General features: G+C 49.2%; 1 long non-coding RNA gene across 1 annotated transcript in view; it reads left to right on the top strand.

The window, feature by feature from the left end:
- LOC137230731 (uncharacterized) overlaps nucleotides 1-27,697 on the top strand; it is a 69,272-nt gene extending 41,575 nt beyond the window's left edge. Inside the window, exons 2-3 of the long non-coding RNA XR_010946235.1 lie at nucleotides 8,399-8,469; nucleotides 27,612-27,697. This is a non-coding gene — a long non-coding RNA (uncharacterized lncRNA). The remainder of the gene's footprint in view (nucleotides 1-8,398; nucleotides 8,470-27,611) is intronic.
- The last annotated feature ends 232 nt before the right edge of the window (nucleotides 27,698-27,929 follow it).

Below are 27,929 nucleotides of genomic sequence, written 5' to 3'. Positions count from 1 at the left end.
GTGGCAGTAGCACCAAGTACCATGCCTATTAAATGTTAACTTGTTTAATGTTGCCTGTCTTCATCATCATCATATTATGATCATTTCAAGGGCTTAATAAATGGTCTTTGAACAAATGAAGAATTTGTGTTAGTATTTTCCCCGGGTTACCTTAGAACATTCGTTCTCTGATATCAGTAAGTGTTAATCATGAAAGGGCTTCTGTGGTTAAGTTGATTTGGGAAGTTCAAATAGGTATTTAATTGAAAGCTTTCCCATATTCTTTATTATGTAATATGCATTGTGAATTTTTAAGGGAGATGGGAGGCTACGGAATGTAATATTTCTCCTGTTGAATAGCACGTGAACCTTCTTTTCTTGGTATATCTCATAGGATTAGTTTCCTTGGAATTTTCTTTGGGAAATAATTTTGTAGACTGGCTTTTCCGTTTTTACAGATTATGAAATTGATTACCCGTGTTTATTCATGCATTAATTTATACCTCAGGTATTTAACGAGTACTTCTTAAGGTTAGACGCTGGTAGGTTTAGGCATACAGTGGCAAGCAAAAAGAAAAAAACAGACTTTGAGAAAATAGTAATACACTATTTGTGTGAAGTAGATGGTTAAGTGGGAGATTCACGTATCATCAACTGATCCCCCGAAATTACAAGTGTTGTGTTGATAGTATGTTGGAAGGTACAGCTGTCTGTTGGTATCCAGGGGAGATTGGTTCCAGGACTCCCGCAGATACCAAAATCCCCAAATGCTCAAGTTCCTTGTATAAAATGGCGTAATATTTGCATATAACCTCTACCCATCCTCCTGTATACTTTAAATCATCTCTAGATTACTTATAATACCTAATACAATGTAAATGCTACGTAAGTAGTCGTAAATACAATGTAAATGCTATGTAAATAGTTGCCAGCGTGTGGCAAATTTGTTTTGCGTTTTGGAACATTCTGGAAATTTTTTTTCTTTTTTCGAATATTTTTGGTCTGTGGTTGTCGAATCGGTAGATGTGGAACCTGCAGACACAGAGGGTGGACTGTACACAGTGCTAAACCATTTGCTTTCTGTTGTTTTCATTTTCAAAGCTCTGCCGGTCCTGTTTAGGTATCCCTCCCAGCATTTTGCTGCTGCTGGCGTCCCTGTGATCCAAAAGACTGATGAAGAAGCTCAGTAATGATGGGGGCCGTTTGCCCAGCCGCATCATCTGAGAGTATAGCGTGTTGGAGATAGGGTCTTTTAAAATGTGAGCCAACCTCTTCTTAGTGCCTGGCACATAGTAGGTGCTTTTATATGTTGATTGGCTGGACAAAGAGCGAATAAATGTGCTCAGAGACTAAAGGATAAACCCCACGCTGTGGTCCCATTACTCCAGTGCCCGAGCTTGCTGCGCGGTACAGGGTGGGCTGAATAAAGCCATATATATGCTTTTCATGCCTCGCGGCTCTGACCTGGCCCACGTTGGAGGGAACCAGTGAGTTTTACCTTCTCTGCACCAAAAAACAACACACGAAGCACATCCTCCTTTCTGTTTTGATCCAGTTCTGCCCATATATTGCGGGAAAATGTTAATACACTCTTTATATGAAAATATTTAATCAAAGGATGTGATGTTGATACAGTAAAATTGGGCTTTGGTCCTCTGACTGCCTGGACAGATGATAGCAGGAGGGTTTTGCAACACAATAGGATTGGACTCCGGGCTTCGGTAAGAAGATTAAGCCGGTGTTTCATGTGATGATTCATTCTGTGAAGTCACCTACAGAGAAGTCAAACATTTCCGTGCTTATTAAACAGAGCTCTTGGTTTTTGGTGTGTGGCCCACACCACTTTGGGCTGGATGAGCTCTGGGAATGCGTAAAGACCTCCGTCTGGTCCCTCCTCCCCACTGCCACGTGTGGATAGAGAGACAGGAAAACATGCAGCAGCTCAGATTATCCTCTTGTTTCAAAGCCTGAAACTTCTTCAGCCACGTCATGTTCCTGCCAGAGTCTGAAAACAAATAGGCTTTAGAGAGGCTGAGGGTTGAGTGGAGTCACTTAGGGAATGGAATGCACCTGGGTGGCTGATTTTTCAGGTTTTGTTCTGAAACTGAATTAAGAAAATTCTCAGGGAGTTTTCTTGATTTCTGATTTTTATGATTGAGTTAGAATTGCAGAAGTATGATGAGTTGCTAATTAAAAAAATTTTTTTCTTCGTTTCTTTGTAAAAGGAATTCACATTAATTGTAGAAATTTGGAAAAATACCAAAAGGCATAATGCTGAAAATTACCCATAATTCTAGTATTCAGAGATAATCACTACAAAACGTCTTGTTGTATTTGCATGCATTTTTATATGCATAATTAAGATCATTGTGTATAAATTTTGATTTCTACTTTTCCCATTTAACATATGAATATTTTATCTTGCGTTGAGAGCAGTACAGCATGGGAGCTTGTGTTAGTTTCCTGTGACTGCAAATTTCCACAAACTGGTTGGCTTAAAGCCACAGAAATTTATTCACTCAGTTCTGGAGACCAGAAGTCTGAACCAAGGTATAAGGATTGTACTCCCTGTGGAGGCTCTAGGGGAGAATCCATTCCTTGACCCTCTCAGTTTCTGGTGGCTGCTGGCATTCCTTGGCTTGTGGCCCTATCTCTTCAATACCTGCCTCTGTTTTCACATGCCTTTCTTGTGTGTGTGTGTGTGTGTGTGTGTGTGTGTGTGTGTGTGTGTGTGTGTGTGAGATCTCCCTCTGTCTCTCTTTGAGAGCATTTGTGATGGCATCTAGGGCCCACCCAATGATCGAGGATATCTCTCCATCTTAAGGTTCTTCATCTGCGGAGACGCTTTCTCTATCTAAGGTAGCACATACAGGTTCTAGGGTTAGGACCTCTGGGGCCATCACTGTATTCAGACTATCACAGGATTTAAGAGTATGGACTTTTTTTTTTTTTTTTTAGCTTATGATGGTCTGCTTTATTTAATATCATGTTAATGTATGTTTTCTTCAATGGATATATATATTTTTATTTTTCAAATTCTTTTCCCATTTAGGTTGTTACATAATATTGAGCAGAGTTCCCTGTGCTCTACAGTAGGTCCTTGTTGGTTATCCATTTTAAATATAGCAGTGTGTACATGTCAATCCCACACTCCCTAACTATCTCTTCCCCCCACCGTTCCTACCTGGTAACCATAAGTTCATTCTCTAATTCTGTGAGTCTGTTTCTGTTTTGTAAACAAGTTCATTTGTATCATGTCTTTATAGATTCCACATATAAGTGATACCATATGATATTTCTCTTTCTCTGTCTGACTTACTTCGCTCAGTATGATAATCTCTGGGTCCATCCATATTGCTGCAAATGACATTATTTCATTCTTTTTAATGGCTGAGTAATACTCCATTGTATATATGTCTCACATCTCCTTTATCCATTCCTCTGCTGATGGACATTTAGGTTGCTTCCATGTCTTGTCTATTGTAAACAGTGCTGCAGTGAACATTGGGGTGTATGTATCCTTTCGGACCATGTTTTTTTCCAGATATAAGCCCAGGAGTGGGATTGCAGGATCATATGGTAGCTCTGTTTTTAGTTTTTTTAAGGAACCTCCATACTGTTTTCCATATTGGCTGTACCAATTTACATTCCCACCAACAGTGTAGGAGGGAGGGTTCCCTTCTCTCCACACCCTCTCCAGCATTTGTTGTTTGTGGATTTTTTGATGATAGCCATTCTGACTGGTGTGAGGTGATATCTCACTGTAGTTTTGATTTGCATTTCTCTAATACTTAGCAGTGTTGAACATCTTTTCATGTGCTTCTTGACCATCTGTATGTAAGAGCATGGACTTTTGAGTCAGACTGTGTGGGCTCAAATCCCTGTGTGGTCTCTTACTAGAAGGATGATCTTGAGCAAGTGTCTTAACACTTGGTGCCTCCATTTTCTGATCTGTAAAGTGGGAATAATAACAGTACCTACTGGGAATTCCCTGGCGGTCCAGTGGTTAGGGATGTGTTCTTCCACTGCAGGGGGAACGGGTTCCATCTCTGGTCAGGGAACTTAAGATCCTGCATGCCGTGCAGCGCAGCCTAAAAATAAAAATAACAGTATCTACCTAAGTAGATTAAGAAGGTTCATATATGTAAAGCACGATAAGCTTAGGACAGTTCCTGGCCCATGTAAGGATTAACTGTTATTATTGTAGTTGTTACTTTTATTAGAAATACTTTGTAAAATGTCATTTTTATGGCTGTGTAAAACTTGATTCATGAATCTACCATAATTTGTCTAATCATTTCCTTTTCTTGGCTATTAACTTCATCTCTAATTTTTTAAATCTCATATATAACCCTGCCATGGATATCTTTGAGCATTAAGTTTTGTCCCCATTTCAGATTCTTTCCCTAGTGTAGAGGTCTGAAAATGGAATTACAACATTAAAGGGTGCGTCCAATTTTAAGCCATTTAATAAGAATTTGTCAAATTGCTTCCAGGAAGATTGTGCCTGTTACACTCCTACCAGTAGTTGAGTGATGGGAGTGCCCGCTTTGCTGTGGCCAGACCTGCATCAAGTGTTATCATTTTAAACATTCTCTGGTATTTTGACATGGTCTGCGCCTTAAGGCTGAAATGTAACATAGCAAAAGGAGTCAACATAGTAGTTCCTTTGATAAGGAGTGTTCTTGCAAGGTAAGAAAACTTCTAATGAGAAATGAAATCCTTGCTTTGTCAAATTTCCAAGCGCTGCCTCCATCCTGTTATGAAGCCTGGAAACTTCCTGAGTGTTTTCTGAGGTTACAGGGCAGGATGTTGGGGGAGAGGATATGTCAGCAGCAGGACAGGTACACAAGGATTTTAATAAACCAGTTTTGTTTCTGTTCTCAAAGTTGGACATTGAAAACTCTGAGCATTTGATGGGACGAGGGAGGCGCACTTGAACAAAAAACCCTGATAAATTTAATCACTTTACAACTGAAGCCATTTGAGGGACGGGAGGATGGAGCAGGGAGGGAGCGGCTTCTGCACTGCCTGCAACGTAAGGTGGGAGACCAGCCTTGGGAAGGGCTGAGGGAACAGTGTGCACCTGCCCCTCACCGCCCTGCCACCCGGCAGCCTCCTTTCCTTTACCAGGGGTGTCCGTTGCCGTCTGGTCTTGCCCGGGCTCCTGGGCTGCAGAGGAAGAGCTGGGGTCACAACTGAGTGAGAGGCAGGGCAGCGTTTTTTTTCTCCAGCAGTGAACTGATATGAGTGTACAGTGCACAACATGTACAACTGGTCACGCATGAATTCCACAGTATCCAAAGCAGTTGTAGTCGGCGGTATGATGGCCCCAAAGATGGGTTTTGCTCTTTACATTTTCTTATATTATTGTTGTATATTTAAGTTTGGTTCTAATATGCTGTTGAATTCGGTTTGCGAGTATCTTGTTGAGTATTTGATCAGGACTCTTGAGAATGAGGAGATGTTACACTGGCTTCATTTACTCATTTATGTGTGTCCCTGCTTATATCAGGGCCCTGGAAGGCAGGAATTGAGAAGCAGCTTATGTCTTTTGTATACCTGTGTTAGGAAACGTAGTGTACCCTGTTGCTCCCTCCCTCCAGGGTGATCTCCCTTAAACCACGTCATTACGTTGCCTTAGCAACTGCTATTTGCTATGCTTTTCTTTTCAGAAAAAGTTGTATAAGCTTTTCCAAATAAGGTCCAAGTAATGTGACCTTATTTGGAAAGACGGTCTTTGTAGATGTAATTAAGATAAGGATTTTTTTTTTTAAGAAATTAAGATTTTATTCTAATGAGAGTCCACCAAGATTTCTACCCAAGGAGTGACATGATTTAATTAACATTGCTTAAATCTTGTTGTCCTTTCTTTTTTCTTTGGCCCTGCCATGCGGCCTGTGGGATCTTAGTTCCCTGACCAGGGATGGAACCCGTGCCCCCTGCAGTGGAAGCTCGGAGTCTTAAGCACTGGACTGCCAGGGAAGTCCCAAGATAAGGATTTTTGAGATGAAGTCATCTTGGATGACTTCTCTAGTGGGCCCTAAATGCAATGACAAGTGTCCTTATAACAGAGAGGAAGAAAGAGATTTTACACACACACACACATGCACACACGCACGCACACACAGAGAAGGCAGTGAAGCTGAGGAGTGATGTGGCCCCAAGCCAAGGAAAGCCAGCAGACACCAGAAGCTGGAAGAGACAGGGAGCATTTTCTTCTTCCCTAGAGTCTCTGGAGGGAGTGTGGCCCGGCCGACGCCTTGATTTCAGGCTTCTGACCCCCAGAACTGTGACAGAATAAATTTCTGTTGTGTTATGCCACCCAGTTTGTGGTAATGTATTGTGGCATCTGCAGGAAACTTGTACACCAGTCTGTGATCTGTTCAACAAGACATTTCCACTGATCGCGTGCTTGGCTGTGTAGCAATGTCATAAGCAGTAAAAGCTTCAAAGCTGCCCTTAATTTCTGTACTTATTGTGAGCCAACAGCAAGGAGGTGGTGGATGGCACTGGTTTGCAGACCACCCTCTGAGTGCCACAGGTCCTGTCTCCCTCCCTGGTTTTGTGGACAAGGAAACTGAGGCCCGGAGGGGAGAAAGTGGGGCTGAGTTTAGAGCGCAGGTGCCTCTGCTGCTGGGAATGGACAGATAGGATGTGGCACCAGCCTCCCAGGGGCCAGGTCTGGGGTGAGCGGACAGGATTGCTGCCCTTCAGCCTGTCCTGCAGGCCCGCTGGTGTCCCTGTCGCTGTTCTGCACCCTGCAGAGTGAAAGTTGATGCTCCAATGAGCCCCTGGAGCACTGAGCTGCCTAGAAGGCCCAGAAGCCTTTGCTGCAGCTAATGAGCCGAGAGTAGCAGGCGAAGCACCCTGTCAAGGGTGGAAGTCACAGCTCGCTGTCGACTTAATTTCTAGCTGACTGCTTCAGTCTTTGTGGTTTGGGTCATATTTTCTCTCTGTAGCCCAATTTTAACATTCTACATTTTCGGAGGGGTAATTATCTCTTAGAGAATATGGGATTAGACTACAGTCATCTAGACTCTTAATGCTGCTTGAATAAAGTCCGTCCAACTTAACCTGGCATTCAGACCCCCTGAAGACCCTTCTGCTCTCCAGCCCTGCCTCCCAGCCCTCTGTTTCACACACCCTCATCTTTGAACTTCACAAAAACCATGCTCCCTAGCAGAGGGGACTAGAAGGTGTTCAGAGTCTTGAAGCCCTACAGTAGGTGAGTTCATGGTTGACCAACTCAAGAACCAATGGAAAAGTAGGTCAAGGGGTTAGAGGGCATAAATCTTTCAAGATCTCAGGAAAAAAAAATGTTCACATTTACTAAAGTAGACTCTAAAGGCAGCACAAACAGCTAGTACCAATCACTAGCATATGAGCTAAGGCATCTGGTCTACCATCCGGCTCCGTTGAGCCACCACATGACTGTAGCCACATGAGTAGACCAGAAGAAGAACCACCCCGCTGAGCCCAGCACTAATTGCTGACCCACAAACCATGAGTAAATAAAATGTTGATTGTTTAAGACAAAAAAAAAGCACAGCGCAGTAAATCAAGACTTATCCTTGAGTTATTACATTTCTCTTTTTAGTAATGATAGGCATTGTATAGTTACTCAATTATTCCTTACTTGCTATAGACACTTTCAGAGTCTCCCACCTTTGTATTTCATTGAAATTCTTATTTTGTTTTGTTATGGATAGTACCCATATTAAGAGCCCCTTTTCCCCAGTATCTGGGTCTCCATCTTAATATTTAATACTGCCGGGACTTTCTGAATTATTTGTTGGATCTACTCTCTGGGTTTCCCACATCTCTCTCTTCCTTTCCTCTCAGGTGTTATGGGACAGTAGTTCAGAGGCCCAGGTCACTCCCTCTCATCTTATTTTTCCCAAGGCTTTGTTTCAGAAGCCTTTATTTCTTCACCCTCTGCTTGTGTTTGTTTTCTTAGTCCCAACCCTGGATCTCTTATTTTTAAATAAGTAATTTTTGTTTGCAAGGAACAGAAATGCTCTCGTGCCAGCTGTAGTTAGCAGAGGGTCTGTTGCAGGAATCTCAGGAATGCAGGGAGCAGGCTGGAGCAGGAAGGCTCCTCTAGTTCAGGGGCTGTGCGGTCCTGTTCATCTCATGTGTGTGTGCGTGCGTGCGTGTGTGTGTGTGTGTGTGTGTGTGTGTGTGTGTGTGTTTCTCTGGATCAGGGCTCACTGCTGCCTGCCTAAGTTTGCATGTCTTTATTCTCAAATGAGGAAAGAAGGAAGGGAGGGAGGCAGTGTGGCTGCTGCAACATGCCAGTCCCTCGGCGGGGGGGGGTGACTGACGCGAACGGACTTGGCGGGGGTGTCACAAAAAAGAGGTCTGTGGAGGTAGTCCCACCAAACCTATTATACCTCTTTTTCTGATTTCTCAACAGGAATAACCCAAGTCACCTTTCCTGGAAATCAGTTTGCTGAAACTATTGAAACAGCAATTCTTGAAGAAAAGGTAAATAGAAGTGAATCTGTGTCCTACTGAAATTCTCTTAAGAGGGAAACCATGTTTGGAGGGTTGACCGTCCCTGTCGTTCCTTAAACACACCCAGTTCTGTATGTATTATTTTACCTTCCTCTGCCTGGCCAAGTTCCTAGTCATCCCTCAAGGCCTTTATCAAGTGCTGCCTGTTTTGAACCCCACAATACTCTCTCCTTCTAACTGACACGTATCCCAACGGGCTTTACGTTACCATTCGTGCCCCTCCTCTGACCGTTCTCTTGTGGCTGTATGGAATGCAGGCGCTCCTTCTCTGTGGCCCCCACCCCGTCGTAGCACTTCCACACTTGATTGTAGTTGCCTGTTTTCCCCGGTTACTTCCTCGAGACATATCTGAATTGGGCCTTGGACATAGTAGAGGCTCCGTAAACGTTTATTGAATTCACAGTGAATTGGCCTCCACTCTAGACGGTCAGCTCCCATGCGGATTCACTTTGTACCTCCACCGCTACACCCTTGTAGGGTCTGTACTATAAATCCTCAAATCGATTCTGTTCTTTGAGCATGCATCCGAAATTGTTAATCTTCTCTAGTTGTCCTTTGAGTTTTGGCTGGTGGTGAAATGAAGCAAAGCTTTTATATCTAGTTTTTATTTTCCATGGGCAATTTGGGTCCATGTTAAGAGGAGTAATCCAGAAGCGGGAGGAGAAGGGAGGTGACAGGCGGGTCAGGGAACCAGTGACGGTGGGAGCATGGCTCCCCACCCTGCCTCTGCCTCCCTGTGGTTGAATGGGATTACTCGAGGTGGGGTTTGGTCATGCCCCTCTTGTCTGCTGGATGGCAGATGCCCTCCCCCATCCATCCATCCATCCATCCATCCATCCATCCATCCATCCATCCATCCATCCATCAATCCATTCATCCATCCATCCATCCATCCGTATGATCTTCCGAGCTACCTCAATCAACAGACAGTTGCATCTGAACCCACCTCCCTGCTCCAAACCTTTTTTGCTTTAAATCATTGAGTCAGCGGATTCCTTTTCTCACCTGCTTTTACTGCACCTGCTGAATATCCTGAACACTTTCCTCACTAATGTAGGAATGTCATGTAATGTTATCTGTTTTGTTGGTCACTATCCTCTTAAGAGGACTTGTCCCAGCCTTTCCTACCTGACAGTAACCAGCAGTTGTCTCTTCCATTTGAGGAGTTCTTCTCCTTTTAGAGGGTGCTTCTACACACAGCACCAGAGTTTCTTCTCCTACCAATTCTAGGAAACAGGCAGGGGCAAACGGTAACTTCCCATTTCAGTAAACAGGCTCAGAGCAGCTAGGCGTCCTGCGTGAAGCCACGTCGCCAACGCGAACGGCGTCTGGTTTTTCTCTCCCCTGCGCCACCTTGCGCATTCCCCTTGGAAGCAGCCGCTGCTGTCACAGAACCCAGGGGCTCTGTCTCACCCACTCCAGTGTTCCTCTCAGTGGGGGGAGCTTTGGCCTGCTGTGGAGAGATGCCATCTGACCCTGGTGTTTCCTCTACCGCCAGCCATGCTGCTTTCTTGAAAAAGTAGGTCTCTTCCTCCCGAGACCTTCCAATCAGTCTTATAAGTTTTATTTTGGTTGGGGTTTATTTAAATGCAGGAACTTTTCATTAGTTTACATGAATGCTGTGCTGTCTTACTCTAGGAATACATAGGAAGACACTCACAGGGGCTAGAGCAGCTTAATCTAGCTGTATCTAATGCCTTTCTTCCCTTGCCTTCTCCTTTAAATAATTGCAGATGGTACCATCAGTCAAGGTGGCAGAGCACACTGCTTTATTGCCATGTAGAATTGTTTAGTTAACTGTGATTTTTAAAAAAATGGCTCAACTTTTAATTAGAAAGCAGATCGTCAAAGAGATTGGAAAATAGACCCATCATGATAGGAAACCAGGTTCCGGTCCAGAAGGGAGCGTGTTAACTTAAGAGCAGGATGTGATTTCAGTGAGTCATTGTTTTCCTAAAAAAGGCCATCTTCTCCGGTGTTTTTTTGAGAGAGAGACCTTCCTCTACATCTGTACTGCCTTAGATTAACATTTTCCTGGGGGAGATTCTACTTGGAATCCCCCAAACAGGATGGTACAACCCAGCAGCGGAACTGTCAGGGCACAGGGCTAGATACCGAAACCCTTCTGCCGGGACTCCTTGAAAACATCAGTGTCAAGAAATCAGCAGACCTGTCACGATGCTTGTAATTGAAGAATTATCAGGCTACATACTTTACTTCCCATTGTGGTGTGATGCAAATCCCATTTTACTGTTAACAGCACTGTTTTCTCAGCCCCAAAGCTGGTGGTATCTGCTTTACTACTGGAGATCATCTTAGAAGCAGCTTGCACATGTCCTGGCCGAGTTTGGCCCCATGAGCTCCCTGTGTGGTGCACCCCCCCACCTTGAGCTGGCACAGTGGTGGACACACGAGCACCCCGAGAGGAAGGTGGGAAGGATCACCTGTGAGAACGGCCCCAGGCGTCCATCGCTCCACACGACTCCTCTGTGCTTTGTAGGTCCTTTTATACCTTTGATAGCAGCTAGTGAACTTGGATAGGTCATGCGCACCTCAGTTTCAACTCTTGCTCTCCTATCACAGACCCTTTCCAGACCTCCCTTCCCCCCATTTCATTAAGGTGCACAGCTGTTAATTCACTTTCTCAAGCCAGAAACTGGGGAGTCATCTGTTATCTCTCACCTTTCTCTTCCTCCAAATCACCAAGTCCTAGTGGTGCTTCTGAAGCAGATCTTGAATTCTTCTGGCTGCCCTTCCACATCCGTCTCCCAAGTCCAGTGACATCGTCATTTGCCTGAATCACTGCAAAGGCCTTTGAACGGTTGCCCTGCTTCCACTTTCCCTCCATTCTGCTCACCATGTTGGACCCAGGGCATCTTTAACAATGCTTGTCATATCATCTCACTCCCTTGCTCAAAGCTGTCAGTGACCTCCTCCCGCACTGGGATGGATCCCATGTGCCCAGCATGGCCCACAGAGGGGACTGTGCGATCTGGGCTCCGGGCCTGGCTGGAGATCCCACAGCATTGCTGCCATCATGTTGAAGTAACTTGTGAGATGCTTTGCCCTTTCACTTTTGACTTCCTCGGCAGATCGCAGTGACTGATTTTCCAGGTCGCGTTCCATGCAGTGGAATGCTCCCGGGGGACTTTACACTGGGGAGATCCTGGACGTTTGATTTTACAGTAGGGATTCTGTAGGCTGGGTCTCTACTTCTGAGGCTCCCTCCTGGATGGCAGTGATCTGATTCAGACACGCAAGTCCTTTCATCAATTCCCACAGGTGTGGGACTCAAAATTCCACAGACTCCCAAGTTTAAGGCATGACTGCAGGCTATCTACTAGTAATCACAGGGATGTCATTAAAAGTTACTGGAAAAAAAACAAACAAACAGGGTAATGGTGCGATTTTAAGGATTGGATATGATGCGATGGCCACTGTCTCTAACTTACAAGATGCCTTCCTCCCTCAGAAGAGGCAAAACCCACCTGCATCTAAAGTGGAAGCCCACCAAGGTCAGTCACAGGGTTCTCAACCTCCTAAATAGGGTTCAATGGGTCATCTTCAAAACTACTTCCAATATAAAATAAATGGCAAAGTGCAACTTACTTAAATTTAATGAGAATTTAATACATAATACTATGTACTGTTTGCTAATGCTGAACTTTTCTATTTTCATGAACTTTCAATACTTCATAAAGTTGTACATAATCTTAAGAATAAATCTCAAGATTAAGGTTATCTTGAATAAATTTCATCTAGATAAAACCACAAAAAAAAAATGTGATTGATGTTAAATTACAGTCCATCCTCCATGCAGGTTCTGCACTGGGGGATTCAACCAACCATGGATAGAAAATATTTGGGAAAAAAAATGCCAGAAAGTTCCGAAAAGCAAAAGTTGAATTTGCCACATACCAGCCTATTCACATAGCATTTACATTGTATTAGGTATTACAAGTAATCTAGAGATGATTTAAAGTATATGGGAGGATGTGCCGTAGCTTATATGCAAATACTATGCCATTTTATAGAAGGGACTTGGGTACATGGGGGAGGCGGGGTCCTGGAACCCACCGCTTGCGGATCCCGAGGGACGACTGTACTGCAGGCTGGAGTTTCTGGATGACTGCCTCATCCTCCACTAGGAGTCTGGCTGCCTCGCCACGCACGCAGCGGTGTGTTCCAGGCTCCCATGGAGCGTGGACTTACACAGGCCCTTGGATTTCCCGTAGAATTTGGAAACAGTACCCTAAGAGTGCACTGTCACCACCGTCTTGAATTTGTGACAGTTTTTAATTGCTAGGAATCTAGATGTTTAATTGTCAATCACTGTTAGCTCGGCTTTCTCATTATTAGTTTAGCACCATTTGGTTGGTTGTTTACCTTGAAGAGGGAAGTGGTGCATATTTACACCAGGGATGTGTTTTGGCTAACAAGTTTCCAACAACTGGACTTTAAAACACGTGTGAGATTTAAACGAGTCATTCGTACCCCTTTCCTGAAGCAGACGTGCACCTCTCCTGCATTTGCTTCTACGGTGATTCTTCACAGTTAACCACTGCATATGTTTTGCTGGGAAGGGGAGAGTGTGTGGGGCGGGCCCACACCCATCCACGGGCAGTGATTTTAGAGGGATTTAGAAGTGTTTGTACTATTTAGGGCTTGAGAAAGCGGCGAGGTAAGGCAGGGAAACACAGGTTAGGCTGTTGCAGAAATCCGCATGAACCAGACGAGGGCCTACTGGTAGTGGGGATGAAGCGGGAGGATGTGCTGGGAGATGTTTAGGAAGAGGGGTTGGTAGGTCTTGGGGGACAATTTGATACAGGGGATGGGGGGAGGGGAGACATCGAGGAAAACCCCCAAACCTCTGGCCTGGGCATCATTAGCAAGAGGAACAGGCTTAGATCATTCATCAAATACTTACTGAACCCCTGGTGGGGGAGGTGGACAGAAATGATGAACTCTGAAAAGAAAAGGGGGAACGGAAGAAGGGTTATTTTAAAGGTGTAGAAGTAGGTGAAAGGGCCCCTAATTTTGACTAAGGGGATCAGACAAGTTTTCTCAGCAGAGACAGTGTGTGATGCAGGCCACGACGAGAAGCCCCAGGCATAAGTGCGCGTTGGCTTGTTCTGTACCACGTGCAGCGGGACAGGAGTAACGGCTGCACTGAGGAATGGGGAGGCTGGAAGCAGGAAGACGTGCGGGGTGAGGCCTCGGTGAGGGCGGGGAGGACAGACGGGCTCTGGGTATGGGTGCAGCGTTGATTTCACTTGGAGGTGGGGGGTGGGATCTAGAGTTGGGGCAGGAGGAGAATAATCAGGCCCTGGTGAGGGCGGCGGGGGGAAGCGGAGGTGAAGGAGACCAGGGCTGCCTTAGGAAGCAGCCTCACCGTGGTCAGCGGGGTCTCTGTGGCGCCTGCAGATGGGCCACAGGCAGAATCAGCAAAGCCGATTTCATCTTCAGCGCTCCAGGGCCTCTTGTTCTGTGCCCTTTGCCCAAACCGTCCTCATCAACCGTTCAGGTTGGTAAACAGGCTTAAGGTTCAGCAAACAAGGCGGGCTTCAAATTAAAGATCAAATATGTATCACTTTGTTAGTGGCAGACCCCACTTCAGCAGCCCGAGTTCGTTGTCTGATGGGGTCCTTCTCCTCCCCCGACCCCAAGCTGACCCTTCGGAGACTCCAGAGAACACCTGGCATGCCACCGGGTAAATATTGGCTAGCAGCCCAGTTTACCGCCTGCCTTTTGCAGAGTATTTGGATTTTGGCAGCGGTCGGGGCCTGCAGTGAAGCACAGATGATGGGCTTGGAGCCTTCGCCAGCGGGTCTGTAGCGTCCTCTTTGGAGTGATCTGCTCGCCTCTGCTCCTCCTCTGGCTCACCGGCTGTCAGCCGCAGGCCCCCGTGACCCTGCATCGCGGTGCTGCAGAGGCACACTCGTTTCAGGCGCCCTCCTGCCCTAGTTCTGCTCGAGGCTTGCTCCCACCTTGTTTTGTGGCCTCTGCTCTCTAATCAGAGATGCAGCCCCTTGTAATGCTGTCTGTACTACAGCACGTCCCCCGCTCTCTGTCACCTTACGCTGCTTTGTCTTCCTTCACAGCACTTCACTCCTTGACACGCGACATATTTATTTGTCTCTCGTCTGCCTCCTTTTCCTGGAATGTACGTTCCGTCAGAGCCAGAACTTTGTGTTGTTCATTATTCCATCCCCGCTGCCCGGACAGTGCCTAGCGCATCGAGGTGAATCAGTACCTGATGAGATGGACCAGTCAGTTCATCCGTCTGTATATGCACAGCAGTTGAGCAGTGCCTGGCCTGTGGTAGGTGCCCGCTAAGTGTTTGATGGAATGAATTGGTGAGTGAGTGACTGTGTGATTGGCTCGTCCCCAACACTTAGGTGCCCAGCAGGTGTCTGTGGAATAAATGAATGGATGTGAGAGCTTGCCCGTCTCTTTCTGAAGCTGGCCCTCTGGGCGGGGTGAGCCCCAGTCTCTGTATCTGAGGAAGGCCCAGGCGTGCAGCCTTGGGCGCATGTTAGTTGCGGCTGCTGTTTGCATTTGACGCTTCCGCCAGTCCCTCACTGTCTCTCAGTATGTGTGCCATCAGCCAGGCGCTGTAATTAACTTGCTGTAATTTAGCTTAGGGATGAATTTTTCATTTTGAAAATGCCATAAACAACTGGTGCTTGTGATATGTTGGTTGTTAATGAAGCTCATGCCTAAGAGAACATGAGGACGGTGCTCCGCGTCTGGGAGAGAAGGGCTGTGAGCCCGCTCCTGGCCACAGGAGTGTGAGGAAGGCAGGGGAGTTCTGGTGGACCTGTGGCTCTGCATGCCCGGAGCGTTCCCCAGCGTGTAGGCAGAGCCCTGGGGTGTGTGTGGGTCCTGTTTACCCAAAGGTTTGGGGGAAATAACATTTAAAGAATATTAAAACAAATATGGTTGGTTGTTGGAGGAGAATTCAACATAGCTTCGTGGTTACAAGCAGGGCTCTGGAACCAGATTGGGTGCGTTTGAATCTGTCCCACCACTTATTTGCTTCGTGGTCCTGGGTAAGTTACATAACCTCTCAAAACCCCATTTCTCGCCTCTAAGATGGGAGCCTGGGACGCAGTGAGAGCCACGGCAGGCTCTTATCACAGTGCCATGCCCGTCACGAGTAAACAGCAGGGGATAATGCTATATATGATCGCTTGACATTTAAAATAAGACACAATTAAAATTTTATTCTTGCAGTGGCTTTGCCCCAGACTTGGCCTCCAGGAATGAATGTCCCCTCTCCATATTTGAGATGGAAAAGTTAGAGAAGCACTGCCTGAAAAAAAAATCCAAAACAGTGCATACAATTGGCTGGTGTGCATGTCTTCATGAATTTCCCCCCAACCTCACCTTAGTCTTGAGCTGCCAGAGTTGAGCTGTCAATAACAAAGGGATAAATTAGTGACTCTTGCTTTTAGTACCTGCTGTCTTAAAGTACCTAATTGAATAGCACATGAAATCGAGAGAACCTGCAGGTTTGGGTAAAGAATTGCTAGTTAAGGAATGACCACACCTAGAAGAGCTTGTAAGTTTTCTCGTTCATTACTTCCTTTCATTCTCCTAGGAGCTTATTATTCATCAAGGTAGAAAGACTGTCAGGGTGTTTCGGTGACTTCTCCTGGGAATGGGATTGAAACACTTACCAGCCCTTCCTGCCTTGAGGTCTTCTCCATCCAGTGTTTTTCGAAGGCAAGTCACTTTCCATGGGATTAAACTGACATTTTTTTCTAATGAAATGAAACAAAGGTGAAAATTTCCGAGTGTGTTGCACATAATAAGCTTACATACCATGGCATAAAACTTTGGTTTTAGTTTGTGCTGTTAATTGTATTTCTTTCTGTGCATCTTAACCGTTTCAAAGCAGTGTTTTGTACCTTCTTACGGGAATTTCACTTAACTTCGTTTCTGTTTAGTCATCTCCTTTGTCCTTTCCGTGGTTGAGTTTGCTTCAGGTCAACGAGTGAAAACAAATTACTGTGCTTGAAGTTGCTGATCGCTGTGAATTTAACTCTAACTTGTCTGGGTTACATAACGAGATCATCAAAGGCTTTTTTGCCCACCCGTCTTCAGTGGGAGGAACTGATGGTTGAGCCGCACCTGCAGAGCTTGGTGGAATTGCAAGGCAGGTCCCGGAAAGCCAATATTTCCCCAAGGCTGGGAGAGCCTCTTCACCGCTGGTTCTTGGAAGAAGCGTGCGGGGACTAGTCTGCCCTCGCGTGACCTTCTTTGTTCTCTGAGACCAGCAGGAGAGGCCTGGGAAATGTGACAGTAGCTTGAACAGAAAAGGGAGGGAATTGGCTTAGTGGAACGAACAGAATTGAGGCTCCTGCAGAGTTTTCCGCTCCTGAGCTCTGTGTGTGTTGGGGGTCAGGGAGGCGCACGTGGAGGGAGTGGGGCTCCTTGGACAGGCCGCTGAAGCCTGAACAGCGGCAGCGCTTCAGATGCCAGGTCCTGGGCCAGGCGCTTTTCTTTTGCAATCTCATGTAACCCTCACCTTGTGTCATAGTGGCCTGACAAAATCCTGTCCTGGTTAAGTCTAACATCCCCCGACTCCATCCCCTGTACCTGCACCTGCGCGTTGGTGCCAGCCCCCAGCCGCCTTGCTCTAAGCTCTGAGGCCTCTGACTGCAGGCTGGTGGTCACCCGTCGTGCTCCGATGCATCCATCCCGCTTGCCCGCTGTTTCAGAGCTTCTCTCTCTTCAGACTCCAGCATCTCCTCCCTCTTCCTGCCTCCCAAGCTGATGACCTTCTTCCCATTTCACCGAGAACCAGCAATAGCCCTGCGAGAACTTGCACAGACTCCCACCATCACCTTGGGCCCATCCGGGGCCAGCCCAGCTGGTGCTCCAGCTCCCCTGGGCCGCTCGCCAGCACTTCTTTTTCCTTCCTTCTCCTGATCCATCTTCCCCTGTGACACAAACATTCTATAAGTGCCTTAAAAAACAAACAAGTAGAACAAAACTCTTGTCCTTATATCCCCTTCTGATTCTGACCCTATTTTCATAGTGACGATGAGGATGACGTTGCTGATGGATGACGATACTTACATAGTAAATACTACGGGCCAGGCATTCTTCTCATATACCAATTCCTTAAGGGATTATTCTCCCCATTTTTCAGATGAGAAATGTGAGGCACGGAAAGATTAGGGAACTTGCCCGAGGTCACAGGGCTGATAAACGGCAGGACTGGGATTGCAGTGTAGACACTCAGCCCCCGGGTCCTGCCTTGAGAAGCGTTGGTGACTCGTGGTCTCCGTTCTCTAGCCTGCTCCCTCCCTCCCTGCGACCCCTCAGATCCGGGCCCCCTCCCCACCTCGCCACCCCACCAAAACTCTCCCCTCAGGTCACCGATTACCTATACGTGACCAAGCCTGATGAGCGGCTCCTTCTTCCTGGAACACTTTCTGCACTTGCCTTCCAAGACACCTTACGCTTTCAGTTTTCTTCCTTTCATACCCTTTTAGTCTCTTACTCGTTGCTCTTCAACTCTGCAAGTCCGAAACCTCAGAGCGCACTGGCCCTTCTCTGTCTGCGCTCGCTCCCCAGCCTGGCGGCTTGCAGTGCTGACAGCTGCCACGCTGCTGTCTCCAGCCCAGCTCTCTCCCCAAGCACAGCCTCATGCATCCAGCTGCCTGCTCAGTGTCTCCACTGGGGACAGCTAATCGCGTCTCAGACTTGACGCATCCCATTGTCCCCACACCCCTACGTGGTGCCGCCATTCCTGCACTTCCTTGGGCCATAGAGCCTTTCATCATTTTATGTTTTCACACTCCAGTTCCAATCTGCTGGTGAATCTTGTTGGCTGTCCCCTCAAAGTACCCGACCACTTTTCCCTACATCTGCCCCTCCCTGGGACCAAGCCACCACGTACCTCCTGAATAATTCACTCATGTCCTCACCGAGCTCCTGGCTTCAGCCCTTGCCCCCTGCAGTCAGTCGTCCAGCAGTGCTTTTCCTTAGCACAAGCAGAGCCCTCCGGTGGCCCCCGTCTGGCACAGGTCACTTCCTCACCTCCTTTGAGCCTCTGGTCCGGTGTCACTTTCTCATGAAGCCTTCCTTGATTGATTTCTCTAATTTTGCAGCCTCTCTTCCCCCAACCTTTATTTTCTCTAAAACACGTAGCATCATCTGACACATATTCTGTTCATTTGTTGGTTGTCTGTCTCCCACATTCCCTGTAAACTACCCAGCATGTCTCCCGACATACAGTTGATGCTCAAAAAATATTTAAACGCTAGGTAGTTTTATCCCTGTTTTACAGACAGAGTAATTGAAGGTCTAAGGGCCACAGACCCCAGAAGTGCCAGGATGGGGATTAACACCCAGACGTGAGCTTAATTGCTCTGTCTGCTATTTTTCTTGTGAAAAAAGGACAATAATAGGTAAGGTAAAGAGTTACCATGAGGAGGAAATGAATACTGCACAGGAAAGCACTTTGCAGGAATGTTACTTATCCGATTTACTGAGAACCCTAGCTCTTTATGTCTGTGTTATGCAGCAACCCACCCCAAAGTTCTTTTGTGTTCTCGGGTTTTTATTTAGGAGTAGCTGACACTGCCACCGAATTACATAGTTTCTTCTTCCTTCACCCTCGGTGAGAGAAGTATGTACACGTGTTTGTGCCTGTCAGCTTCCGTCTGTGGCTCTGACCCTCCCCACAGGCCGGCCGGTCGGGAGCTCCCCGACCTCTGAGGCCGGTCGGCAGCGGGGCGCTGGAGCCAGCGTGCGTGGCTGTCACTGCTCACGTCTGTGTTCCCGGGAAGGCGCTTGTGTTATCAGCTGGTGCCTAGCGGGTGTCGGGAGCCCCATCCCGGTCAGTTCTCCTGGCAGCCTGCCCAACCCCTGTCCCCGTCTCTGCGGCAGACAGAAGTGAGGTGATCACGGCCCATTACGGCTAAACCCCAGGGACGTACAGTGAAGTGAGCACACTCCATGAGCCACAGAGCTGCTGTTCTCGGCACGCAATTTAGGTTTCCCTGAACTCAGGGCAGCTTCCCTGGGCTCACGGTGTAGAGCATGGAGTGGTGCAGCCCTCCTGATGCCTCATGTTTATAATGACACAGCCAAGAGAAGAGCTGGTGGAGATCTGCCCCACATACACCCTTCTTACGTGTTGTTTATTCATTTGTGTTCCTGATTTTGCTGTAGGAGAAAAACGCAGCCATTTTCTCAGTGAGCATCTTACACCGCCTTTTCTGGAGACAGGAGAGCTGCAGGGCTTTGAAAAGGTGGACAGCGTGGAGGATGGGCGGGCAGTCTCTGGCCTCCATCCCTGGGAGCGGCCCTCCAGGCGGGCCGCCACCTGGGCCGGGTGTCTGTCCTTGCATTGACTGTGTGGGGAGGAGTGGGTGCAGCCGACACAGTCTGCGGCCACTTAACGGGCGGCCCTGCAACAGCCTGGGACATCCTGGGGGCCTTCCTACCGAGCAGCCTGGCCCACATGAGAGTTCAAGCAACCTGCAGTGCGTCTTTAAGCCCAGGACAGCTTCTGGGAGTCGGAGCAAGTAAGGAACAGGCTTTATCCGCTGCCAAGTGAGACAAGCACCTGGAGGGCCTGTGCTTCTGCTCACATACCCTCCCTCCTCGTGTCCTCAGCCTCCTGAGTTGACGGGCAGGAGCCCGCCGTGGACTCTTGACCCTGTGTCCCGTGACTCCATGGGATGGCCTGGCTACCTGGAGGCAGCTGGGTTGGATGGGAGGCAGACAGAGCTGGGTCTGAATCCCAGATGCACTCTGACTTACTACCTGGGCCCTTCCCTTCTCTGAGCCTCAGTTCCCTTGTCTGAAAAATGGGATAAAAGCCGCAGTGCGGTTTGCGTGTTTGTAGAGGGCTTTAGTGCGGTAGCCAGACAGGTAGTGCGCAGTGCGGTTTGCGTGTTCGTAGAGGGCTTTAGTGAGGTAGCCTGACAGGTAGTGAGCCTTCGGGATGTGATAGCTACTGTTCCTAATTGTGGGCTGACCTGGAGGCACTGTCACTGTGGGGTCATGCAGAGAGGATGGGTGCACTTTGGAATTAGGTCTGAGTTCAGATCCTCAGTCCATTCATTCACTCAATATTTAATGAGTGATTGTTATGGATTTTATACTAGGGTTGAGACTGTGCTGGTTTCCTAATGGTCTTTGATCTTGGGCAAGTCACCATACTTTTCTTTTTTTATTTTTTCATAAATTTATTTATTTTATTTATTTATTTTTGGCTGTGTTGGGTCTTTGTTGCTGCGTGCGGGCTTTCTCTAGTTGCGGCGAGCAGGGGCTACTCTTTGTTGCAGTGCACGGGCTTCTCATTGCGGTACCTTCTCTTGTTGTGGCGCACGGGCTCTAGGCATGTGGGCTTCAGTAGTTGTGGCATGCGGGCTCAGTAGTTGTGGCTCACGGGCTCTGGAGCACAGGCTCAGTAGTTGTGGTGCACGAGCTTCATTGCTCCGTGGCGTGTGGAGTCTTTCCAGAGCAGGGATCAAACCTGTGTCGCCTGCATTGGCAGGCAGATTCTTAACCACTACACCATCAGGGAGGTCCCCATACTTTTCTGAATCTCATCTTCTTCACGTAAAATGGGAGTGAGAATACCAATCTTGTGTTGAGAATGAAATGAGCATTTCTAAGTGGTAGCTAGCTGGTTTATTATCTTCTGCTATAACCTTTTCTCCTCTCCTGTAGAATTTTCTGCTGTAACTCTGTGCTTAGTACATAAGATGACTGCTTGTCCTCCAGCTTTGGTGTTCGATCCAGAGATGCTTGCTGAGCACCTGTTATGTGAGAGGCGTCCTGCCAGCCCAGGGCAGTATTATTCCTAGCAAGACACATTTGCTCCCAGATGAGTGCTTAGTCCAGTGGGGACATCAGGGGCCCAGCCAGTTAGGCGGCGGCCACCGGTCAGTGCTGCAATAAAGGCATAAACCGAGTGCCGAGACGGCACTGAGGAGGGAGTGCTGAAGGCCAGGCACAGGGGTGACCAAGGATGAGCGTCTATACCAGGAGGATGCTGGTGCATGGGGGAGGGCACGGGCATGGGATGTGAGCGTGTGGGGTGGGCACTCAGGCGTGTTGGTAGCCGTGGTCATGTGAGGTATGATGAGGCTGGAGAGCTCCATTAGGGCGGGGCTGTGAGGGCCCCGGCGTCCTCACCGCTGTGAGTTGAGGCTGTGATGTGGGAAGCTTATCAGGGGGCTGGACCTGGTGCGTATTGCATGGGGCAGGCACAGCACTGCCCAGTTGAAGTGTCATGTGAGCCACTCATGGAATCTGAAGCTTTTGAGTCGCCCACGTTAAGACAGTGAAGAAAAACCAGGGGAAATTAATTTAATAATACGTTTTATCGAACCCAGTATATCCAAAATGGTATCATTTCTCGTAATTAGTATGGAAGATTTTAATGAGACAGTTTATATTCTCTCTTTTGGTACGGAGTCTTCAAACTCCGGTGTGTATGTCACACTACAGCTCAGTTTGGCCCACAGCCACATTTCCAGCGCTAGTAGCCGCATGTGACGAGTGGCTGCCATACTGGGCAGTGCAGCATCAGCCTTCTGGGATCCGGGAGCTGGGGGTGGTCGCTGTGATTCTGAACCGTCCCTCAATTGCCCAAGCCAACCTTCTTCTCCCATCAAGCCTCTGGGAAAACCTGCCCAGCAGCAGACTGGTAACCGGTGGTTTTCAGCAGGGAAGAGAGAGAAACTGGGGGGGGGGGGGGGGTCCATCACCCAGGGGTTATATGGTTCAAAACCAGAAAAAGGGCAGCATTCCCTGGTACCTCCCTCCGTACGTGCATCTGCACTGGAAAAACCTCCCTGGAAAGGGAGTTACTCTGTACCATTTACTGAGCATCTGGTTTGCCCTGTTAATCAATACCTCAGATAATACTTCAATCTTTCTCTCCCGATGACTCTACAAAGCAGGTTTCCTTATCCCATTTTACAGAGGAGGAAAGTCAGGACATGAGAGATTAAGTACATTGCCCGGGGTTGTATAACTAGACATGGCAGAGCTGAGGCTCAAACCTGGTTTCAAACCCACGTTCTTACCTCTGCTCCTGGCTGTTTTCCTAATAGGTTCTAAGGCTGTCATGTACATTATGATTTCTAAGTAGGAAGAAATATACATAAGGATTTTAATAAGCGTGTGTGTGCACAGTATACGTATATATATGTATATAGAAAAAGGACTGGAACGATCAGCCAAAAAATCATAAAATGATTCTGTCAGAAAGGATGTGTTTCCCCTTCCTCTCTGCCCCCCCGCCCACCTGCCCACGCACCCTGGGGACCGGTTGGAACATTCCAGTGCTGACCAGTTGCCATGGGCTTGTTGGTGGGGGAGGGGCACCGGTGGAACTCAAGTGTTTGTGAAGTTTCCGATCCCTTGGTTAGGGGAGCCAGAGGCAGGGGGTGGCCAGGTGGCAGTCGTGGTCGGGTTGTGAAGCTGGAACTCGGCTAGTGGCTTCTCTGTCCTGCCTGGGCTGCTTGCTGGGAAAGAGCCAGACTGCACCTTACAAGCTTCATCTCTGATTTCCTCTCTGCAAGGGGCTGGTGAGCAATGACGTGGCCCCAGAGTGGGTAAAGGGCTGGGAAGGTACGTGGGGAAGGCACTGGAGGATGCTGACTCTTCAGGCTTCGGGGTCAGGCTGATGTGCGTTTGACTTTTGACTCTGACACCCCTAATTCTGTGACAGTGGCAAGGCTTTGGACTCCTCATTTGCAAAACTGGAGTAATCATTTTAGCCGGGGCTCCTTCACTGGAAGGTACAGAGACCCACTGGAGCCAGCTCAAGTTCAAAGAGATGTCTATCCTAAGAGTCAGAAACAGGTCAGCATAACTCAACTCAGGAGCCTGTATAGAGCTGGGCCTTGCCGGGGCTGTGCTGGAAAGGTAAGAGCAGAGTCCCCAGTGTCCAGCTCTCAGAGCGCTCCCCTCGCCTCCCGTCTCCTCTCCCCAGCTTGGCTTCCTCTGTTGTCTTCCGCACGTGGCATCGGATGGCCCCCATCTGCAGGATTTTCCAGCTTGTGTGCCTTCATGTTTCTTGGTTTAGATGTCTGAGATAGAGGCTGATTGGCCCACTCCACTGACGTTCCTCTGGTCAGTTCTCCAAGCCGCCGGATCCAATGGCCGCTGCCTTACCTTCACTTTGTCTCGGCGGCGTTTGGAAGCCGTGCTCTCTTCTTCACTCTTGGTCCCTGGGTCCACACTTCTGTTCTCTCTTCACTTGCGTCTTCTCCACAGGCTCCTTTGCTTGCCCTTCCCCTCCTGTTCTCTGACTGTCACATGCTCAGGGCTCGGGCCTGGCCCTCATCTCCATCTACCTTGTCCTTGGTGAGCTCACCTCATCCGTGGCTGATGACTTCCAAATATAGATCTTCAGCTCAGACCGAGCTCTTGACTCATGTCCTCAACCGCCTCCTTGATATTGCCATGGTGATGTCTAATAGGCATCCTCACACATGGATAGATGTGAACAGAGCACTTAATGTCCTTTCTCAAATCCATCGCCCCTTCCTGCCATTCTCCCTTCACCTCATAAGGCCGGATCACCATGCAGCCAGGTGCCCAAGCTCCAGACCTTAGGTCCACCCATTATTCTCTTTCCCTCACGCGCCACGTCTCATCTGCCATTAGGTACCCCCCAAATAAAAGCCCACTCCATCCTCCTGTCCATCAGCACGGGCCCTCCCTGCCCTGCTCTAAGGGCCTCCCTTTTCATTCCCCTGTACCCCAGTCTCCACAGACCGGCCAGAGGAGCTTTTTGAAACTTGCACCTCCCCGCGTGAAGCCCTTCAGGGCCTCGTGCTGCTTTCGGAGTGAAACCCGACTCCTCACAGTGGCCCGCCAGCCTGAGGATGGCCTGGCCTCTGCGCCCTCTGCACTTCCCCTCCTGTCACCCTTCTGGTTCCTTCCGCTCCCTCTGCCTGCGGCTCTTCCCCAGCCTGTGTCCTGCTGGGCCCTTTTCCCTTGCCTCAGCTGTCATCTCAGAGGTGTTTTCCCTCCATCGTCACCACTCTCTCTTCAGCCCCAGGGAAAGTGCGGGGCTGCGGTTTGAGGCCCACAGCTCAGGTGAGTGAGATCAGGGAGGCCACCCACTGGAGCCTGACCAAGACCCCAGACTTCAGGCTGGCGCGTTTGTCCTTTAAATCCTGACCCAGACCGGCACTGTCCCCAGTGACGAGGCCTTTTTTTAAGCCTTGGAGAACTTCTGAATGCATCTCACAGGTGTCAAGAGCTGGTCGTCACGGGGGCTGCTGCCCATGTATGTCCACCACACCTCTGTGGGAGGATGCAGCCAGCAGCCAAAGGGGTGGGGCTGGGGCCCTTGTTAACTCTGGGCCTCTGGGGCTACCTGCCTGCGGCCAGTCCTCTGTGGGGGCGGGGGGGCGTGCCCTGTGAGGGTCCTGTGGGAGAATCCTGTGAAGGGTCCTGTGGAAGAGTCCAGTGAGGGGTCCTGTGAGGGGCCCTGTGGGGGGCTGGGCGACGGGCCACAGCGGGGTCCTCCTCTTTTCACAGGCCATTAGGTCCACAGGGAAATAGCTACAAATCAGGGTGCTGCCAATGGCCTCTTTTTAGACAATCTCGTGCAGCTGTGTCAGGGAGAGCACAGACCATGGCTCATAGCTTTGGACAAGGGATGCCATCCACTGCTCTGTTAGATACTCTTTACAGACCAGCTGACTGTGCGCAAGACGTTTTTCCTCTTGCCCCTTGGTGTCCTCATCTCCGAGCGGGGGTAACGAGCCTGCCCGTCTCCCCGCAGGCTGTCTGTTGGGTGGGCTTCGGGAGCGTCAGCTCACGTGGATCCGGTGCCTTCCGTGCCAGGTGCCGTGTTACCGGGATTCTTGTCTCCTCCTCACCACGGTCCTGTGGGCGGGGCACTGCTATTACGCCACCTCCCCGGGGGGCGGCTGAGGCTGGTGAGCTCCGTGAGCTCTGACCAGGGCCCCGGAGCGGGCAAGGGGTGGGGAGGGAGGAAGCGACTGCGTCCGGCTGGCCGGCCCGTCCTGCCAGGTGTGGGCGGGCCAAGCACCATGAGGAGTGTTTTCTTTTCAAACCCTCAGTCACTCCTTCCGAGAGAGAAATTGTCCTCATTGTTCACATGATGACATCGAGGCCTCCTGAAGCCCAAAGCCGTTCAGCCCGGAAGTTGTATGTCCTTAGTTTGAACCCAGGCCTGCCTGCAAGTTCTCTGAAAGATTTGAAAAGGAGAATTTGTAAAGCTGGGGGTTCCTACACCTGTCAGGTCTTAAGGAAATTAAGAGTGGCTATTTTCAAAAGCCTGATAGAAGGCGTAAATTTGCCTAAATGGGGCTCTCCAGAACTTTAATATTTGCTTTTGGCTGGCATCATGTCATTCCACGGCAATAATTTCAGCCCTCTTGCACCAGGAGAAACTGCACCTGATTATGGAGAATAGGAAAAAATTTCCGGGGTCCAATCGGGGATGAGAGGAGTGGTGAGATTAGGATCCCTCTACCGACAGGGAGATTCGCACAAGACTTTTCCCGCCTCGGAACCCACATTCCACGTCCTGCCTGCCACTTGACATGTTCACTTAGGTGTAAATGTCATCTTCCTCATCAGGGTGGTGACAGGCCACCCACTGTCCTGGGGCAAAACTGGGTACACAGTATCATGATACAAATTCTCTCTGTTAGAGGAGTATTGGTGTACACTGCTCGTCTGCCTCAGAGAGCGCCTCTCTACCAGTCCCCCAGGATGTTTTATGAAGGACATTTGTCTGCTTCATTTCCCTGCCCAGCAGCCAACCCCCCCCCCACTCCTTCACTGTGTTTAGAAACACTCCCCCTGCTTATAGAGGTTGGAAGGCTAGGCTGCGGGTATATTGGGTCTCAGCTGGGCTGGTCACATGCACCTGGTGACACAGAAGCCAGGGCCCTGGAGAATTCGTCCTGAAGGCAGTGACAGCAGCTCCGTCTGGTTTCCAGGGGCAGTAGTGGTGGCCTCGGCGCCCCCTGCTCCAGCGGCAGTGTCCAGGTGATGATACAGCCTGAGGCCTCCTCCAGGCTCGTGGTGTGAGTGGGGCTCAGGTGACGGCTGCACAGCTCCTTGCCCTGCTCATTTCCTGAGCCAGGTCCTCTTTTCTGGGGATCCTACGAGGTGCCAAAGGCCTCTGTGTAAACTCCATCTCAACTTGAATCAGCCAAAGTCTGTTTCTGTTGCGTAAAGCTCCGAATCGGACTCGTATGGAGCTGTTGCTCTATAGTTACCCACGGCCTTCGATTCATCCCCCAGGCCCCTGACAGCACCGCTTCACCGCCTGAGCACCTCCACGGGGCACAGAATTTACGAGATCCTAGGCTGAGTGGGTGGCTGGACCGAAGGCTCAGCTGGTCTCTCTTTATCGTCTGTCTGACCCAGCTCTCGACTCTGCTCGCAACCTAGGGTGCACCCCTAGACCGTGGGCTCTGTGTTCCACCTCTTCCTCCACGCCTCGAGCAGAGCCTGGCACATAGGAGGTGCTCAGGAAGGTTTGGGTGGATGGGTAAAGGATCAAATGGAGATCAGAAAAGTCGGTGCCTCCGGGCTCTCTTCGGCCCCAGTGAGGCTGCCGCAGCCTGCGATCAGGCCCTGGGCTCGGGCAGGAAGGGAGCCACGGTCCTGGGATCTGCAGGCTGCCGGCGGTTCAGCGCTGGAGGTTAGCCGGGGAGATGGTAGGATTTAGAACAGTGAAGTAAATAGGTGGAGCCTTGGAAGGGAGAAGGGTGCCCCCCTTGCTGCTGAGAGGAGGCGGCATAGTTAGTGCTTCCCAGTCCCTTCGTGTCATGAAAGCAGTCTTGTTCATCTGGTGCCCAGCGCCTGGCCAGCTGCCCCTGGAGCTGAGAGGCCCTGTCTCAGTGTGCCGGTCACCTGTGCACAGCACACCTGCAGAAGCGCTGACGGTGATAGAGCCCCAGGAGCATCCTGCTTAGCTCTACCACCCACCACTCAGAGGGGCTACAAGACCTCTCCTGTCCTTAATCCTTGGGCTGCTAAGTTGCAGATACTCTTCCTGGTTTAGCGTTTGCCTTTGCCTTTGCGATTCCTTTTCCTTTCACTCCGTTCATTCTTGATCATGGTTCTCTCTACAGGAGATTCTGCACCTTGACCGGAGGAGCGTGACCCTTCCTTCAAATCCCTCTCCGGACGCACCCTCCTAGCATCCCCTAGGAAAGATGCGGCAGCTCAAGGGGAAGCCCAAGAAGGAGACGTCCAAGGATAAGAAGGAGCGAAAGCAGGCCATGCAGGAGGCCCGGCAGCAGATCACCACGGTGGTGCTGCCCACGCTGGCTGTGGTCGTGCTGCTGATCGTGGTGTTCGTGTACGTGGCCACGCGCCCCGCCATCACCGAGTGAGGGACCTCCCCCCCAGAGCGGAGGCACGGGAGGGGAGAGCAGAAGAAGAATGGC

Source organism: Pseudorca crassidens, chromosome 9 (assembly GCF_039906515.1).
Source record: "Pseudorca crassidens isolate mPseCra1 chromosome 9, mPseCra1.hap1, whole genome shotgun sequence".
Classification (NCBI taxonomy): Eukaryota; Metazoa; Chordata; class Mammalia; order Artiodactyla; family Delphinidae; genus Pseudorca; species Pseudorca crassidens.
The sequence above is the reverse complement of the archived record's forward strand: the minus strand, read 5'-3'. Positions and strand labels throughout refer to the sequence as shown.